The sequence below is a fragment of the Lissotriton vulgaris genome, chromosome 8 (assembly GCF_964263255.1).
Source record: "Lissotriton vulgaris chromosome 8, aLisVul1.2, whole genome shotgun sequence".
NCBI classification, from domain to species: domain Eukaryota; kingdom Metazoa; phylum Chordata; class Amphibia; order Caudata; family Salamandridae; genus Lissotriton; species Lissotriton vulgaris.
Window position 1 is genome coordinate 506220731 of NC_141696.1, and position 20357 is coordinate 506241087.

A 20357-nucleotide genomic window follows, 5' to 3' on the forward strand; every position below is an offset into this window, starting at 1 on the left:
GAGTTTAAAAGAACAGATTGTGAATAATTCGGAACAAAGTTTATGCTGTTTGTTGAATTCTGTGTTAGAGAAATGTAGTGCTGATAGAACGAGAGTAGAAAGTGTGTCTGAAGTTCGTTATCTATTAGACGAATGTTCAGGTCAAACAGACTTCTCTGAAAATATTCAGCAGGATTGTCAGGAGTTTTTAATGTATATGCTTGATGTATTGCAAGATGAGGGTGTAGATGTAGATCACCTGTTTGGGCTTTCTTATCAATGGCAGCATGACTGCGAGAACTGTAGGGTATCAAGTACTACTAGTGTAGACTCAGAAAGATTTATATATTTAACTTTGCCAGACAGTAAATCAGTCTCCTTTAATAAGCTAGTAAAAGCAGCTGATCACAACATGGAGTGTAGCCAATGTAAATCTGAAATGATGTCAACATTATTTATACGAAGATAATTTAATGATCCAACGATGTAGGCCTGATGGATCAAAATTGACAACTTTAAAAAAAATTGTTGTTGCTTCGCAGTTGTCAATATCAGGAAGGACTTTTGTAACTGCAGCAATTATCTATCACGATGGTCCTTCAACAACATCAGGTATTACACAGCTTATTTAAAGTCTAGAAACGGCTGGTCATTCTGCAACGATTCTGTTGTAACTTTTAAAAAAAAATTGCCGTTTGACCTTAAAAATTCTTACCTGGTGTTTTTAAAACCAAAATTTTAAGGAAAGAATCTCGGGATTTGCTCAGAGGAATTGCAAAAGGTTCATGAAGTAGAGGGAATGTAAGTCTGCAATGCTGTCTAGATTATTGGTCCAAAACTTTTAATTATAATGTCATTTTAAAAATCCAACTATATAAACCTGATGCAAGTAAGTCTGCTTCATAGTAAGCAGTATCAGTGTCATAGGAAAAGTAGAACATGAGTGAGCAAGAAGGGTAAGATATTAGTAGTCCAGGATTGTGAAAGTAATCTTAAATGTTTTCTTTCTGAAAGTTGCGAAAATAGAAAATGACGGGATTTGATTACAAGAATTACAAGAGTTGTAAATCGCTCCAACATGATTTGGCCATGTGGAAACATGTGGTAGAATGTGAGAAGTCTTTTATTGTATGTAACATATTTTTCAAAACGATGGAGGTTTTCTTTCAGAAAGTGACGGGCTGAAAATATTAATAGCACAACAGAGTGTACGCTGTTCATAGGACATCCTTCAACGTTATGGAAAGTAAGTTAATTTTAAGGATTTTTGAATTCAGATTTCTTATGTTGTATGGGTTTTTTAAACACAATCATTTTGATTGTGGTTTTTTTTCCCCGCTGTTACATGATGAATACCTTCAAGTCACTGATTTAAGTGAAATTTGATACATTCTGAGAACAGCAAAAATAAACCATTTAACATGTATAATTAATGTTCTACTTTTTGTACTTATGATATACATTTAGAAATGTGAGGTAGATATGGAGAAACTGAGGCTTCTGTAAGTGTCAAAGTTAATGCTTACAGTGCTGCACTTCTGGGTACTGTTTTTTTTTAAAACTGAATAGGCCTCACCTCAAACAAACCTCTTGAAAGGACACATCTTATTTGCATCCTGAAACAATCATTTAAAATGTTAGACACAATTTTATGATGGCTTTACATCTCTTTTGCGCTGCTATTGCATCACTATTGTGAGACATCAGCAGTGCAAAAGATGCACCATGTTCCAAAATAGGCCTCACTTCATCAGCATCAAGATACTGTTTGTTTAATATATATATCTTTAGGATTGTGTAGGGGACGTAGAGAAGCAGAGGCTTCTGTAAATGTCAAAGTTGTTGAAAAACTGTTTGTTCTTGAACCTTTTCCCTTGTCTTTTCTAATTTTTAAATACATGTTTTAATATTTTTGAAGTGTTTGTTCTCTCTTTCACAGATTGAAAGTATGAAAAAAGAATTGAAAAAGTTAACAAGAATTATAAGGTAAATGTTTTCTACTCTTTCTACCCGCAATCCACTGCTGATGATGTCACTGACCATGTCATGAATGATGTAATAAGTGGACATGACTTACTTCATTGGTAGGCCTTCACATGTATTATCTCCTCTGTATTCTTCAACAAGCGTAAAATTGATCTGCAACCCTGAGTAGGCCTCACCTTAAACAAACCTCTGGAGAGACCACACCTTATCGTCATCCTGAATTAATTATTTAAAATGTTAGGGACAGATTTATGATATGTGTATGCCTCTTTTGCGCCACTGTGCGTCAGTTTTGTGACGCAGTGGCGGTGCAAAAGATTTGCTATGAGGCGTCAAAATTACACATTGATGCATCTAGGCAAATGTGTCATGCTGTTTTAAAACCGTGCCACATGAAACCGATGCAGCAGTGATGAAAAAGATGCACCATGTTGCAAGACAGGCCTCACTTGGGGCCATATGTATCAAGCTAATTAGAATGCTTTGGCGACATATTTATGCCGATAAAAGCTGCAAAACTTTTATTGCCTATGTTGATGATATGGCTCTATGTTATTTACATTTCTTTGCTGTTTCAATTAATCTTTTTCTGTTATTTTTTGTTTTCTGTTTTCTATTTTTTCTCTCTGTTATTCCACATGTTTTAATCTTATTTTGAACATTCACTCACATTCTCCAAGAAACTCTTCTTTGTTATTGTTCTACTCTCTTTTTTTCTTTCACTTCCTTATCTATTTTGTTTTTCGCAATTATACCCTCTTCCATCTTTTCTTCGGTAAATAGATCTATTAAACAGTATCTCTGGTTTACTCCCTATAGCTGTCTTTCTTTTAACATTACTCTCTGTTTACTTCCCTTATACTTACTCTTCTTTTTTTTTTTTTTAATGTTTTGGTTCGCTCCCAGTTCGCGAACCGGGCAGCGAACGGGGAAGCGAACCAAAAGAAATAGAGCTTGCCAGAGTGCTAAACATTCTAGCAATTTTATTTGAAAGGGGAGGTAGTTCTGAAAAGAACTTTTTTTTAAATGTTTTTGTTGTTTTATATTTTTTTTTTATTTTTCTGAACATTTTTTGTTTTTTTTGTATTTTTTGAACAGTTTTATGTTTTTTTTTTGTTTTTGATGGAGGGGAAACAACAAAAAACAGGCATTGAAAAGGGCTCAACAGGAGCAAAAAAAAAATTACTGTCTGGGGCGGTTAGGGCAATTATGATTTTCATAAGCAACGTTAATTAACGATATGCTCATGTTACCACATGAAAGCAATGCACCGCAATGCAAACAGGTGAATTTTATATGTACAAAGTTCTCCTGAATGTTTGGCACGGTTTCCGGTGCCTCTGCTCCTGTCAACGATATTTGTGAAGTTGACCTGGCCACATGAGTTGTTGTTGGATTATCCTGCAGGTCACGCATCTCTGCCCGGCTGTAGTTCAATGGATGCCACCTGCTCATGTGCCGATGCATGGTATAGTTCCCAAAGCTATACTTTTTATCAGTGCCTCTTGATAACTTGTCTTTACAAATGAGGCAGGTGACATACTTAGCATTTACTTTCTTCTGCCCTCAAGGGAGTGAAAAAGACTGCCAAATGAAACTGGCTTTCCGATGGGAAACCCGGGGCACCTCTTGTAAGAACTGTGGTCCTTCTGTCTCCTCTTCCTCTAGTTCATCCTCTTCCTCCTCTGTGTTGGTGATGAACTGGGGAGGTGGTCCTCTCTTCCCATGAGGAGGTGAAGGTGGTGGTGGGGGTGCACCAGCTGAAGCAACTACTGAAGCCATTGCTCAACTATGAAAAAGGGTCTTTCTCTCACCAAGATGAAAGTCAGAGTGAGGAAAGAAGGAGGGGTTTTCATCATTTGGGAAAAGCAAAAGTTCTAAACCAATGAAAAGTGTTATTTTTAGGTCATATGACCTAGTCTTACATCATTAGGAAACCAAAAGTGAAATGAACCAATGAAAAGTTTTATAAACAAGTCACATGACCTGTTCCGCTCACGTTACGCGGTGCGCGCCGTGCCCCGGATCGCTTCCGGTTCGCGGTCCGGAGCACTTCCGGGAGCGCTAATGCGGCGCGTCATAAGACGCATTACGCGACAACGTGATACGTCGCGCTTCTGCGACGCGTCACTATGTTGATTTCTAACGCGGCAGTTGCGCAAACGGAACGTTTACCGGTTCGCGGACTAGGTCGCGGCATCAAGATGAGCTAACGGGAAGCTTCCCGGTTCGCGAACCGGGAGCGAAGAAAAAAAAATATTTAAAAAAAAATTATTAATAAACATATAAAATATATTTTTGGATTTAAAGAAGAATACATTTTACAGCTACAGATATTAGCTTTTAAAAAACCAATGAAATTCACTGAAAAAACCATAGGTTATAGACCATATATAGTTAGGAATTAGCATTTACAAAACCTTGAAAATTCACTGAAAAAACCATAGGTTATAGACCATATATAGTTAGGGATTAGCATTTACAAAACCTTATTTTACTCGCACAAAACCATTGAAATTCCCATATATAGTTAGTTGCACTAACTATATATCGCGCACCCGCAATCCACTGCTGATGATGTCACATATTACATCATTCATGACATGGTCAGTGACATCACTGATGACATCACTGATGACATCTCAAATGACATCACTGATGACATCACTGATGACATCTCATTTGACATTACTTATCACATCACTGATGACATCATTCATGTGATAATACGATGAACCTCGTCAGACTCTAATATAACATTAGATACACTCAGTGTAAACAGACACTCACAGACTGTCACTCATCTATGGAGTTACTTACACACCTAGTCAGTCATGCAAAGAATCAATCACACCTCCATTTCCTCAACTATACAGTTATACACACCTTACTTATTCAAACATATACTAACACATATTTACTCTCTTATACAATCCCTGATACAAGTTCACAATGATCCATACAGCCACTCACACAATCACTGGCTCTTATGCACAGATTTTTATATATGTCAACTCTCACATGTACTGTGTTTTACATATGTACTTACTTTGACATGTAGCACTGAGATATCCATTCACTCACCAATACACTCATGCACACAGTCAACCGCCCATACAGCTGTTTCCACATGCACTTTTGAACCCATACATCTAGTGAATCAACTGCTCACACATCTATGCACAGAGTCATACACCTCCCAGCCACCCACACACACACTCAGTCTCCCATACAAATACTTGGGCAACCAATCAATAACCCATATAGTTACTCATTTAGCTACTGATCAACACATGCAGCAGTTTACAGAACAACAGACATAATGATGCACAAATTAAGACAGTTTAGTCACTAACCCATGCACTCAGTGAGACACATTTAATCACTCACTCATACAGTCAGTCATGCACCTACTAAATTCTTCATCCAGACACTTATACATCCACTCATTCTTCAATATGTAAGACACATTTTAACTTTACAGAAATATACAGTCACTGGATGATGTCATCAGTGATGTCATCAGTGATGTCATTTGAGATGTCATCAGTGATGTCACTGACCATGTCATGAATGATGTAATATGTGACATCATCAGCAGTGGATTGCGGGTGCGCGATATATAGTTAGTGCAACTAACTATATATGGGAATTTCAATGGTTTTGTGCGAGTAAAATAAGGTTTTGTAAATGCTAATCCCTAACTATATATGGTCCATAACCTATGGTTTTTTCAGTGAATATATATATATATACACACAAATTGCCCGTGAGCACGCACACATTCACTGAGAAAACTAAAAGTGACATGGATGTTATAGATATACAATGGTGTGGAACTTTATTTTAGGAGAGATACATATTTTATTTCAAACAAAGATCTAGACAAAAAACATGTTAAACAAAAAGCAATTCTGGCACCACTGTTGCAAAGTCAAACACAACCCAAACAAAGAAGTCTTTATTACAGAGACAAGCAGACTATGAGCTGTATGGCAGCAAGGGTTCCTAGTACAGCTAAGTGTCCATACTGTTGGAATTCCCACTTTCTGCTGCCCAGTAGTCACACTTGCTTGGACTTCAACCAGTGCGAAATGCAGTGGAAATGAAAAGCATGATTACAGACCCCCCATGCCACAGTGCACTCCTTTGAGGTTGCGGACACTTGGTTTGCTTGACATTCTATACACAAGTTCATGATGTGGTTCCTGCCGATGGCGCAATTATCGACCACGGTATCCCAGGCCCAGAGTGCCACAGAATTCCACTTCTTGACTTCAAAACGCTTCTTGCTCAAGCCACTGCCAGAACCACTTAGGGTATCTACATCAATCGCTGTAGGCATGTGCCTGCACTTCTGGGAGACACCACCTCCTCAGAACTTGTTACATCGACTAGTTTTTCCAAAAATGTAGCATGATGGACATATTGACGAATCATCAAAAGAGCATCATAGGAAAATGAAAAGAGGTGCCAGTGCAAGTGAAATTGTAGGAGACATTTTTTGTGCTTTATTACCATCTGCAGGATTGATACTAAAGTCTCATAAAATTAGAAAGCTTTCTACTGTATTTGAAAAACTAGCTACAAATAAAGCACACATATTCTTAGCTGTGGATGCATAAATGGTTTCAATCCGATATATGGTTCTGCACAATAGACTTGTTTTAGACATCCTACTCGCGAAGGAGGGCATAGTCTGTTGGATGTTAAAGTATCAATAATGTTGCACTTACATACCAGACAAGAGTAAGAAAATAGAAGGTTACATCAAGAATGTAACTGGTCTAAACAAATACCTGAAAGGGTTAAAAACTGGAAATGCCTATGAATGAATACGGAAAGGTTTTTCTGCAGCTAGAAGATGGTTGGGTAACCTAGAGAGTAAAATTGGACGAATCTTGAGACCCTCAGTGGTTATTGCTCTGGGTGTCTTGCTGATGTTTGTGACAATCAAAGTATGCAGACCTAAGACAAGGAACAAAGGAGTGAAAAGGAACAGAGCAGATGTAAAATTGGAGGACAGACCGAGTCAATATTATTATGAATTAAATCTTTGGAGGATTCCAGATGGAAATACTGAAGAGAACCAAACTGTGATCTGTGACACCTGATAATACATTAATGTGAAGGCTTAATTTGCCATCAAAGGGGGATTTGTGCAGCTTATAGGATGCTAATTCTTTACACGACACAAAAACATATGATAAGAATGATCACAGACACAGAAACTGAATGTGCACCTTGCACAAGTGTTAGAAAATGACAATGGTTATGAGAAAATGTAGTACATGTACCGTAAAAGAGGGTTCAGATTGTAGTAATAGTGGAACGATTATATAATGTGTGTCTAATTTGTCTAACAGTTGATTCTCATATAAATCTAAATCAAGCTAAATTGAATTGAATTGGATTGAATAGTCCATTTCTAAAGCGCACAGCTACTCACAGGGAGTGTCCCTCCGCTATACACTCTAAAGTAGTTATGCATTACTTATCAAAACTGAACATTTTGAAATTAAACATCTAGGGGCAGATGTATCATCCGTTTTTTTTGTCGCAAACGCTGTGATTCGGAAAATAGCCGCGTTTGCGACAAAAAAAACGGGATTTGGAATGTATCATGCAAAAAGCCTCGCAATATTAAGGAATCGCTAATTTAGCGATTCCTTAATATTGCGAGGCTTTTAAGAAATAGCAAATTGCGATTTTAGATTTGAAATGTATCAAGCATTTCAGTGTTGCGATTTTTGACTAAGAATTCGCAAATTACCATCAACTTGTAGTTGGTGGTAATTTGCGAATTCTTTTCAAAAAGCACTTTTTTAAAATTCTAAAGGTACCATATGAGGCTCATACATGCCCTTAGGGCATGTATGTGCGCCATATGCATGTACATGTCAAATTCAGGGGTGCAGCAGGGTGTCCTTAAGACACCCTTGCACCCTTGAAATTATTCTCAATTTGCGATTAGCTAATTGCTAATCGCAAATTGAGTATAATTTTACATTCATTCCTATGGGCCTCCTGGCCCATAGAAATGAATGGGAAATTATTCCTTAATTGCGATTAGCAATTTGCTAATCGCAATTAAGGAATTCTAAGGAATCGCTAATAAATAGCGAAATTCTACATACATACCATTTTGCACTTCTCAAATAGCGATTCCTTAACAATCGCTATTTGAGAAGTGCAAAATGGTATCTTGATACATCTGCCCCTTAATAAGAATTAATGTGTGAAAGATATGTGAATGATGCGTTATTAGGTTTCTTTGCAACTATAATGATGTACATGCTAAAATTAAATGTGTGAATTTTTCCTAGAGGGGCTGTACTGACAACAGTTGATTCCCTCCGAGTACCCTCAGACAAAACAAGTGTTGCCCACCCTGCTTGCTGGTCCCCAAGAGCTTGTTTAACCTGACACCTCTGTCTCTCTATAACCACTTGTTCATCAGGAACAGGTGCTGTTATATCATCAAGGGGACATGGTACTATGCAAGTGTGGCTACATGTACTTAATTTGTGAGACATTGCCACTTCATAGCAGTAGTGGTAACCAGTATTACCTGGTATGACCCATGCCAACAAGGTTCCAAGCATGTCTTCCGTTCACGCTTCTTAACAATCATCCAGTCACCAGGAACAACGTTATGGCACTGCTCCTGTTGAGTCAAAACTGTAGCCTCTCTAACCTGGTGAGACACGGAACGTACCACATCAGCCAATCCTTTGCTGTAATCAAGAATCATGCCATCTGTAATAATTACAAGTGTATTTGCAGGCACAGTTCGCTGTCTCAAAGTCCTTTCCATGATAATTTCTTGGGGTGACAATACTGTTCTCCTCTCTGTAGTGCTCCGCAGACTCATCAACATACGAGACAACACATTGGGCCACTTTAACAATGTAGAAGCACACACCTTTGTCAATCTACATTTCAATGTGCCATTATGTTGCTCCATGAGTCCAGAATCCTCTGGGCTGTAACTGCAATGGAGCTTCTGCTCAACTTGTAGTGCTTGACATAACTTTCAATTTCAATCAGTCTTTATTCGATTATAAACAATCATAAAAGACACATATACAAAACAGCATTAAAACAATTTCCCAATCCTTCTCATGGCCCAAGTCCAATTCCACAATTTTGCCATAGCTACAACTATGACATCATTGGTCATTTAAGATGCGCAAAGCTAGTTGAGAGGATCTTGTTCCCATTTGTGCGCAAACAGGCTTAAGCCATTTCCTGCGAAGTACCTTATAAGCAGGGCAGACAAAAAGGATGTGCAGCAAGGTCTCTTCCACCCAGGGGAAGTATGGCAATATAGATCTAAGTCAGTCCCCCAGTTTTTGGTGAACGTTTTTATGGGGAGGCTCCCCACTCTAAATTGGTGGTAGAGCTTCCTATCCCCAAAATTAGTGATGGTGTCCCAGTAATCTCCAATCGATATTCCACTTTATGATTCATAAAGTAGCCTGTTAAGGAGTCTCCATTCACCTGGGAAAAGGACTTGTGCCAAACCAACTCTCTGTATAGGGCCTTAAACTCCAGTTTTGAGGGGAAAGAATTCCCTTCAGGGTCCTGCCATAGGTGGTTAAGGCCCATGTCCCCTAGAGTGACCTTAATCTTATGTAAGGAAGTATCAGACAATCCCTAGCTAACCGTTAAATTGGGAGAAAAGGACATACATTAAATCAAGAGAAGATTCTCATAGCTCCTAAGTACCCACTATGACCACATGTTTATTGAATCACATAAAAAGATACACAGAGATAAAAACAATTACAAAATGTGTATAGAAAAATTGTACAATTTATTATAGAAGTCATACATTCATAAAACAATTTTCTTTTTAAAAACTTTTCAGTGCCAAAGAAAAACAGTTAAAAAATTGTGTCCATCGATATAAGGAATATTAAAAACATATATTTGTTACAAAAGTTGTCGACGCAGCGTTTCGGTAGAATGATAGGACCTTCATCAGGACAGGGTTCTTGTGATATCAATGTTATGTGGATGGTCCTAAGTTACCACCACATTGGTCATTCTTAAATCCAAACTTTTTCTTTTCTATGGATGTTTAGAGCACTATTGTTTTCATTAATAGTATGCTGCTACTGGGTTTCGTCTGTCAAGAATACTATTCCAGAGTCAAGGGAGCCACCAAGTTCGTCAAAGTGTTAAAAGTCAAAAGTTAACCCATAAATGTGGGAAATGGGCTAATCGATGCAGCGCCTCGCTGTGTGCACTTGATACTCGTGCCGTTTTTGATACGTCTTAATCGATTGGCGTAGCTTTCATATATTTCACCATGAGCCGAGTTTTCAATTTTATCGTGCTCTTCAGAGATCGAGTCGGCCTCCCTGCTCCTTTTGTGTCTCTCCGTAATCTAGTGTCGATCTAGATTACGGAGAGACACAAGAGGAGCAGGGAGGCCGACTCGATCTCGATAAGTCCATTTCCCACATTTATGTGTTAACTTTCGACTTTTAACACTTTCACGAACTCGGTGGCTCCCTTGACTCTGGAATAGTATTCTTGACAGACAAGACCCAGTAGCAGCATACTATTAATGAAAACAATAGTGCTCTAAACATCCATAGAAAAGAAAAATTTTGGATTTAAGACTGACCAATGTGGTGGTAACTTGGGACCATCCACATAACATTGATATCACAAGAACCTTGTCCTGATGAAGGTCCTATCGTTCTACCGAAACGCTGCGTCGACAACTTTTGTAACAAATATATGTTTTTACTATTCCTTATATCGATGGACACCATTTTTTAACTGTTTTTCTTTGGCACTGAAAAGTTTTTAAAAAGAAAATAGTTTTATGAATGTATGACTTCTATAATAAATTATACAATTTTTCTATACACATTTTGCAATTGTTTTTATCTCTATGTATCTTTTTATGCGATTCAATATACATGTGGTCATAGTGGGTACTTAAGAGCTATGAGAATCTTCTCTTGATTTAATGTATGTCCTTTTCTCCCAATTTAACGGTTAGCTAGGGATTCTCTGATACTTCCTTACACTACTCCTTGTCCCTGATTGGAACTTAAAGGAGACCTCCCTTTCTTTATTAAACTTAATCTTATGTAACCATGGTATTTTGCTAGATTTATCGGCATCTTGGATATACTTAAATGCCTGCGCATAAGGGGCCAGCTCCGGGGTGGTCCAAAGCCGTCGCCAATAGACAAGAGGTCTAAAACCAGCCGCCTCTTCAAAAGACATACACCCCAAATCCATCAATAACGGCCTTAACCCCTTGAAAGCTCATGATGAGCTGAGCTCGTCATGAGCCATGGCGCTCCGGTGCTCATGACGGGCTCAGCTCGTCATGAGCCGTGGAACGCTCGCATGCGGGGATAATTCCCCTGCTGTGCTGAGCGTTCCTCGGGAACCGGTGTGGCCGTGACGAGCTGAGCTCATCATGAGCACAGGAGCGCCGTGCCTCATGACGAGCTCAGCTTGTCATGAGCATGTGAGCGCTGTGCGCGCCCCCCCAGCACAGTGGGGGAATATCCCCCGCAGCGAAGGGGTTAATGGAATGGACTGCAGGAGGCCAGTCAGCGCCCTTAGAAACCTATTATGTGCATGGACTAGATCTGATACATTTCCAAATCCCAGAGTTCAGCTCCGTAAATTATTGAGGCTTTGACCTTCCCTTGATAAATAGCCATAACTGGAGCAACTGGTTTAGTTAATGATAAACAATGTTCTTTTAGGAGGGCCCCCGCTAATTGATTGTGCTTTACCACCAGTAAATCCATTTGTGGCTTCCAATTTAGTCTTTTACCTATGATGACCCCTAAGTATGTGAAAGAATCAGTTTGTTCGAGGGGCACATTATTCATTTCTACTCTGGCTCTGACATGTTTACTTCTGTGCAAGACCATGGACTTAGTCTTGTCAACATTCATAAAAAGCTCATGATCGTCACAGAAAAGAGTAAATCGGTCGAGTGCTCTTGACATAACTTCTTCATGACCTCATTGTTAAAATGAGTTCCTCGGTCTGACTAGAGAAGTTGGGAACCCGAACCTCTGCATTAACTCTCTCATCAACAGTTTGGCTACTGTAAGACTGTCATTCCTTCTTGTCGGGTAGGTTTCCACTCACTTCAAAAAGATACAAACGATCATCAGGACTTATCTCAATCCATGACAAATGGGCATTTCAATAAAGTCTGAATGCATTCTGTTGAACCGACCTCCTTATCTCCCTATGTGAATCATTGTGACTGGGTTTTTCTTCCTGTGTTTTGTTACTGGCATACCACACATCTCTGGCACAAACTTTATGCCATTGATCTGAACATTGGGTTAAATAAAGTCTGATATAAAAGTTGCATCATTTGTCTCTGCCTACATCTGAAGGATCGTGATGATGTCTAGTCATAGGTGGTAACAAACTATTGGGTAACACAGTTCTTCCATCAGTTGAAACCCAAAGATCATCTCTCTCTCTTTTGGTACATCCAGCTCTAATCCAACCTTGTTGTTCAGCTTCTGACACGTCCTACTACAATCTCTTAATTTCCTCCCATGTATCCACATCAGATAATAACAGTTTGCATTTTGTGGCATTTGAAGCTGCATTGATTGTTTCCCCATTAAAGGAACGGTATTCAAGGCACAGTACCTCGCAATTTCATCAGCATAATGATTACTGGCGGTCACATAGTCAATGTGTTGCCTGTATGGTAACAAACTTCACCACTGCAATTTGGTTGGGCAATTTTAGGGACTTCAAAAGGTTCCTCGTACTTTCTCCATTGCCAATTCGTGAACCAGAGGAAGCAATGAACCCATGCTGTGACCACAGTTGCCCAAAGTCATGTATGATCCCAAATCTATACTGACTATCAGTTAAAATGGTCCCTCTTAGCTGGAGAAACAACATGCTCTTGCCAAAGTAACCAACTTTGCCACTTGTGCTGAAAACACTCCTTGAAGCCTGAAGGCTTCGGTCACACTGGCAACCTTGCAGAATGCATATGCAGCTTTCAGATTTCCTTCATAATCTTGCAATCAAGAGACAATAACAAATAGCACATGATCTGATTCAGTAAGTGGCATATCTTGCATATCTGGTCTCAGTTTCATGCATCATTTAGTCACATCAAGGCAATTATGTTCTGCCTCATCATTCACATTCTAATTTCCATGAAGAGGTAAATCAGTAGCAGTATTCAGAGTAGGGCATCTTCTAAGGGTGACATTTTCTGTGCTCAGGAAGATTTTTTTATACCTAGTTAGTCGACTATTGGTAAGATGTTGTGTCTGAGTACGGTGACACCTTAGCTGAGTGGGGTACAAAAACTGTAAGTGGTTGACCAATGACTAAGATTTCACACTGTTCAAGGCTCATACATGTGGACACAACTGCTTTCAAGCATACATGATGATTTGTGACTGAAAAATAAACCACAGGTCTACGTGCACTGCAGTGCATCAGAGTAAGCACTGAAAGAGCAAATCCATCTCTTTCACAGCAAAACAATACAAAACATTTATTGTAATTCGGTATTCCCAGAGCTGTGGCAGGGGACAGACATTCTCGCATCTTTGTGAAGGCACACTTGTAATTGTCCTCTCATGGAACCGGATCAGAGATGTCTTTGTGTGTCAACCTCTGTAGACTGTAAAGACTTGGCTGTCAGGGAAAGGTTGGGAATCCGCTGTCAACAGTAGCTCACCATTCCCAGGAACATGCAAAATTATTTCTGGGTGGTTGGGGAACTCATGTTCAGAATCATTGAGATTCTTTATGGGGCACTGTCCTTGCTCCTTTCCCAATGTAATGTTCTAAGTACAGGACCTCTTACTTGCAGAACTGTAATTTGGTCGGGGACACTTTATGTCCATTCTTAGCTAAGTAGTGCAGCAAAGCAATAGTATCACCTTTGCTGGTCTCTTTGAGTATTTGACACCACCAATAGGTCATTGATATTTTGAACTAGAACTGAGTAGTGCAGCATCAACAAAGACTCCAAATTCTTTTTAAGTATCTAATTAAAGATTGAAGGGTGTTTCGTATACCTATGTGGGACTCAGCACCATGCAAAGACATGACTGCCAACATGAAAAGCAAAAAGGTACTGACTATTCAAGTTCAAGGGAATAGAAAAAAAGATGACAAAAGTTAATGATAGAGAAATTCTCAATCTCACATGAAATCTGAAATAATATCACAGCTGGATTTGGTACCATAGGACAACCCGGGGCAACAATGAAGTTTACATTTCGCTTGTCCTATACAATACAGTGCTTGCCTTGGGCTTCTGTAGCCCGATAACAGGTGAGTTACTAGGACTTCCCATTATTTCTTTTAGGATTCCTTGCTCAATCATTTAGTCAATTACAGGAGTAATCCCAGCAATAGTATCAGGAGTCAGATTGTACTGCAGGATTCTTGGAAATTCGGCATTTGGCTTTACAGTGATACAGACTGATTCATCACCTTTATGAAGTCCAATGTTTTTCTCCTGTAAAATCCCAGACTTAAGTTGAGTCTGTATCTCTCAATTCGGTGAGCAAATCATCTTTGGTCAACAAGGGTTACATTCCAATAACAGATCTTTGCCTTGTAAGCTTATCATTTGTATGGAATTCAATGACATTTGGGGCACAATAATTGGAACAATTCAGCTTGCATAGTAGGTCTCATACAACTAGATACACTGGACTTGTAGATTAATCACACACCACAAACCAATGTCAATCTTCAAAGGACCTTATTTTGATAGGTTCTGCTTCTGAGACTGGACTAGTCATTTGTTTATTTGTAACTCCTATAATTTGCTCAGTGTTTGGGGAAGTATGAACTTGTGTGTGTATGAATGGGATATATTTGTATGGGTGACTGAAAGCCTGGGTGGTATCTACATGAAGCAGAGGACATACCTTTCAGAAAATGTGGCACCGTTACATGCATAGCACAAACATGCAAACTTATTTTAAAAAGGGAGAACTGTAAAGTGCAGAAAAAATTCTTCTAAAAGTTCATAATATGAAATAATTTTCTGCAGTTCACTCTTTTAAAAAAAATGGCTGTATTTTTCCTTTATACTTATAGCACAGTGTCTCTCGGCCACAGGGAGTAAGTTGCCTGCTGTTTGTAAATGAGACACTTAGAAATGGGAGAAAGTTACAATGAAAAATTAACGTAATCATTAAGGTAACTTTCCCTTTAAATTTTCTTCCATTTAAAAGCATTCAGAAACATCATTTTGTTCACAGCTCCAATATTGAGTTGACGAGGACTCTATTCAGTTGCTCACCTTTATGACGCAGCCCCAACCTGGGTCACAAATCTGACTGAGGACTGCTCATTTTCTGGCCCTGCTATTTACAACTTAATGATAATAATGTAAAAAAACACAGAATTCCCTTAACTTTAAATGGAAAATATGACCTTGTCCTTATCTAAAAAGGAACTCAAGGCTGTGAGCCACTCTTGAAGTTGTCTGGGAGCTACTGGTAGCTCGCGATTGACTGGTTAAGAACACCCGGTCTAAATGGTAAGGTTCTCAAAGTCCATAGGAAAGTATATGTTATGGAAGGGGTCTTAAAATACGCTGATTAAAAAGAAACCTCAGGAGTGCATTACGAGTTATGGATCGGCCAAGGAGTCCAAGGAAAATCCGCTAAGCAAGAGGTTCCTGCCATTTACAAATGCAGGAAGAAGTCCTAACGTTCTCAGCATAAGGAAGAGGTCTGATCAGAAAGGCATTTGATCGGACCAATCATCAGAAGAAGTCAATTTGTTCCTCCCCTCCTGGGAGCATTTGATATTATAGTTCATCATTTGGGATGTAACACCCACTGTGTTATCCTATTACTGTTCAGCATCCATGAGATAATCTTCCACTCACAAGGTGCAAACATGATAACAGCTAAACATTTTCACACACCAAGTACGGGAAATGATTGTCCGTCTCAGGCACAAAGGTTAAATCACATTGGGTCATTCATTGCTGGACTTTTCTTGTGTACTAGTTGCAAATGTCCTGCTCTCATGAAGTATCGATAATACAATATGTATCAATTCTCCTTGCGTCCCACGGGAAGGTACAAGAATGTTACATGAATGAGAGCTGAAATTAAATACCTTCTCAAAGGCATCATGAGAAAGTGCAGTCCTAAAGAACAAAGTCAAGTTAATGTTTTAAAGCCAATATAACATAAACAATATACAAGGACATCTTTAAACATAAGCATGTGAAAATTCATTAATGCATTTGTCGAGGCAATCAGTTGTCATAGATTGTCTGGTGAAACTGCCCAATAGCAAGTTTAAACTATTACTTCATTGAAAAACATATACATGTACCATATGTCCATATATTTAAAGAATGTTGTGTCTTTTTAGGAAATCTGAGACTCTACACACATAAAAATCACATGAGGAAAGTTTAAGGTTTCTATCTACTTGGATAACAGTTTTGAACCAACTTTTAATAATTCAATAGTGCATTTCTGAGACCACAAAAGAATAGCTTTGTGATAAAGTCACAGATTCAAATTGAACATGTAAATCATTATAGTTGCAAATATTAACTAATAATGCATCAGAACTATATATTTCATACATTAAATCTTAATATTTGTTAAATTTCAAAAGGTCAGTTTTGATAAATAATCTATAACTACTTTAGAGTGTTCAGCCTGATTTAGACTTATTCAAAAATCAACTGTGAGACATATTATACACATATGATATCATTTTTCCAGTATTTCTACAATCATTTATGAATGAATGAATAAATACACACTTATATAGCGCATGGCTACCCAAGGGCATCCCAGCCCTTCATGTGACACCTTAAAACACAAACTGATCACAGAAAGAGAAAGGTCTTCAGCTGCTTCCTCAATTTCAGATAGCCAGATTCCAGAAGTATATAGTCAGGGAGCTGTTTCCAAAACGTGGCTGCGTTATATGGGAACTGCCGACCTCCAGCACGTGACCGCTTGATCATAGGAACTGTGAGTAGTCATTTGTTATTGGATCTTAGAGTCCTATTGGTGCGATATAATTGTACCATTGACTGAAACAATGGAGGGCCCTTCCCAGAAATAGACTTATGAACAATGCACATTGCCTTAAACCAAATTCTTTCCTGGACAGGAAGCCAGTGCAGCAGACTAAGCGCCGGTTTGGCTGAATTGGGTTTAGGAATATTCATTAAGAGGTGGGCCACACAGTTCTGGGCAATCTGCAGTATCTTAAAAGTTCCTTGTGGCACACCCAAATAGACTGCATTCGCATAGTTCAGCAGGGACAGAATAGGTGCCTGGACCAAGATATGTCTGGCACCAAACAGAAGGAGTCGAGAATCTTCCTTATCAGCCTTCGATGTCCATAGCAGTTGGCAGCAACTTTACGTGCTTGAACTTTAAAATCCAAATTGCAGTCATACCAGACACCCAAACACTTGATTTGTTTCTTTGGTGCTGGAGGGGGGCCTAGACAGGTAGGACACAGAAGGTCTATGTTCATGGGGTCAGAATGGCCCAGGAGCATCATTTCTGTCTTGGCCCCATTAAGTTTTAGAAAAGACAGGCCCATCCACTCAGAAACCTTCCCAAGGCAAGATGTTAAGCCCAACTCAGATTTATCTTGCTGACTGAGAGAAACCACCTACTGGGTATCGTCAGCGTAGGTGACAATGTGGATCCCCCAGGGAAGTACTACATCTGCAAGAGATCTCATGTAGATGTAAAACATGGTAGGACTTAAAGAGGATCCCTGGGGGACTCCACACCGCAAAGGGATCTGCTCTGAGAAAACATCCTCCTCAAAGACAGAAAAATATCTATTTTCAAGGAAGGACTGCAGCCATTTCAGGACAGTGCCCACCACCCCCACCTTCCCGAGTCTTTGGACCATTAGTTGATGGTTAACGGTATCAAAGGCTGCCCTGAGATCTAACAAAATGAGAGCAATGCAGCCTCTGTTGTCCAAGATTTTCCTTGACTCTTTAACCACGGCAAGAAGGGCAGTCTACGTGCCCTGTTGGCATCTGAAACCAGTCTGAGTGGGATGAAGGTGATTATTTTCTTCAAGAAAAGCTGCCACTATGGAGTTAACATATTTTTCTGCTAATTTGCTTATTTCAGGCAGCAAGGGAATGGGCCGATAATTTGCCCATTCTTCAGGGTCAAGGTTTGACTTTTTCAAAAGAGCTTTGACTCTTGCTTGCTTCCATAGGAGATGAACCTGCCCCATTAGGAGGGAAGTATTTATCACGTCCTGAATAACTGGGGAGGCTATTTCTGAGACCTGACTGAGAATAGCCAGGGGGCGGGGTCTGCCGGGGAGCCTGATTTGAGTTGCCTAAGAAGTCGCTGCAGGGAGGATAGGGTCAGAGAGGGACACTCTTCCAGCAAAACTTGCTGTTTGGAAGGTATAATAACTTTAACCAGATTATTTAGCTGAAAGGTCGAATAAATATTGTAAACTTTGGAAGAAAAGAAATTTGCTATTTCATCACAACACTGTTTGTTGGGCGTTATCACAATCAGTGGGGTGGCTGGGAGGTGTGAGAAGGGATTTCAGAGCTTTAAAAAATTCCTGGGTGGAATTAGACGTGGAAACAATTTTTTCATGATAATAACTTACCTGAGTAGCTTTTATTTCATTTTTATAAAATGTAAGTGCTTCTCTATATTACATTTTGCTGGTAACTGTAAAATCTTTCCTCCATTTCCGTTCAAATTGTTCACATGATTGTTTGAGCTGTCTGAGTTTCTGAGAATACCAAGCTTTCTTGTTAGGTCCTACTCGATGGCAGGATTCTTTCCTAGGGAGAACTTAGTCCAGAGAGGATTCCAGCCAACTGTTAAGATTGTCATTGGCAACCGTAGGATTAGGGTGCGGTATAGGAGTCGATTTTTTTTTTATTGGTTGGCCAACTTTCCACAGAAAGTTTGGACCAGATGCAACCATATTGTTTTGTTCTAGTAAAAGGACGCAGAGGATCTTGTGGGGTCCAGATGAATAATAATAAAAAGTGGTCTAACGAGGGAACCTGAATGGACTCAACCACAGTGAGATCCTTAAGATTTGTAAATAGAGGGTCAAGCAAATGTCCTAAGTTATGAGTAGGGCCAGTCACTATTGGCTTAAATTAAAATGTTTCCAGACTTTCGATAAGGTCATGCGCAGGAGTGAAAATCAGATCATCCAAATGTATATTAAGAGCGCTCAAGATTGAAAAATTAGATGAAAGGCTGGCACCATTAGTAACTATATCTGGGAGATCTTTACAAAAATCGCCCAGGGCTCCTGGGGGCGATATATTAAAATTCCTGAAAAAGTACAGGTGGGTGAAAAACGTATTCCAATGGCTAAGCTCTCACTGTCAGGTACAGGACTACTGGTGGATCTGCACCTGTAAATATTTTTGCAAATGACAGCAATTCCACTACTACGGCCGCTAACACGGTCTTGCCTAAGAATGGTATAGTTGGGGGGAAGAGCTTGAACTAAATCAGCATCCGATTCCTTATTAATCCATGTTTCAGTCAGAAAGAGAGCATCTGGGCTCCTATCTTCTTACTATTGAGAATCATGGGATGTGCATTCTGATGATGTTTTAATTATTTAAAGATGTTTTTCTATATATACACATTCCTCGTTTTTTTCCTTTTCAGGACTGTTGAAGTATTATGGTTTGATTGCTTGCAGAAGGAGGGCACATATAGATGTGTTTGATAATTGCTAAGAGTAGTTGTTTTTCTGAATACTTTCTCATAACCTTTGCCATTTCTAAGATTAGTGCAAGGTGCACATTCAGTTTTTGGACCTTATTTAGAGATTGGCGGACCCGCTTACTCCATCACAAATAAGACGGATATCCCATCCCCCATATTACAAGTACATTATATCCTATGGCACTTGTAATACAGCAACAGGACATTCATCACATCTGTAACAGAGTACTCCAACTGGCAAAACTCAAAATTAGGCCCAATGTGTTTGTTATCGTTCTTATTGTAAGTTTATGTGTCGTCTAAAGAAAGAGCAGTCTCTAAGCTGTATCACTGCTAGTAAGCAGATCATTTGGTCATCAAAAACAAGTAGAGCTACACAGAACAAGCTTCTCAAAGGGTACAAATTTTGCCTTAGGCAGTAAGAACAGTGGTACAATACATTTTTTTCTTGACTTTCTACACAGTTACTCTTCCCTCTTTCTTCTAAAGTAAACACGTTTGTTCTCCTCCTCCATATATTGTGTGACATGGTACTTCTGTTTTTCAGAGCTTCTGTTTTCTATTTTCTTCTAAAAAATACTAAATGCACACACATTTAAACTTACATACTGATCAATAATTGATAATAGTGATACATCTCTAAATTCTCTG

The 20357-nt window shown here is 39.1% G+C and overlaps 1 pseudogene; it reads right to left on the reverse strand.

Moving 5' to 3' along the window:
• Positions 1-5929: 5929 nt before the first annotated feature.
• LOC147697236 (E3 ubiquitin-protein ligase RBX1 pseudogene) lies at positions 5930-6310 on the reverse strand (annotated as a pseudogene).
• Between the last annotated feature and the right edge of the window lie 14047 nt (positions 6311-20357).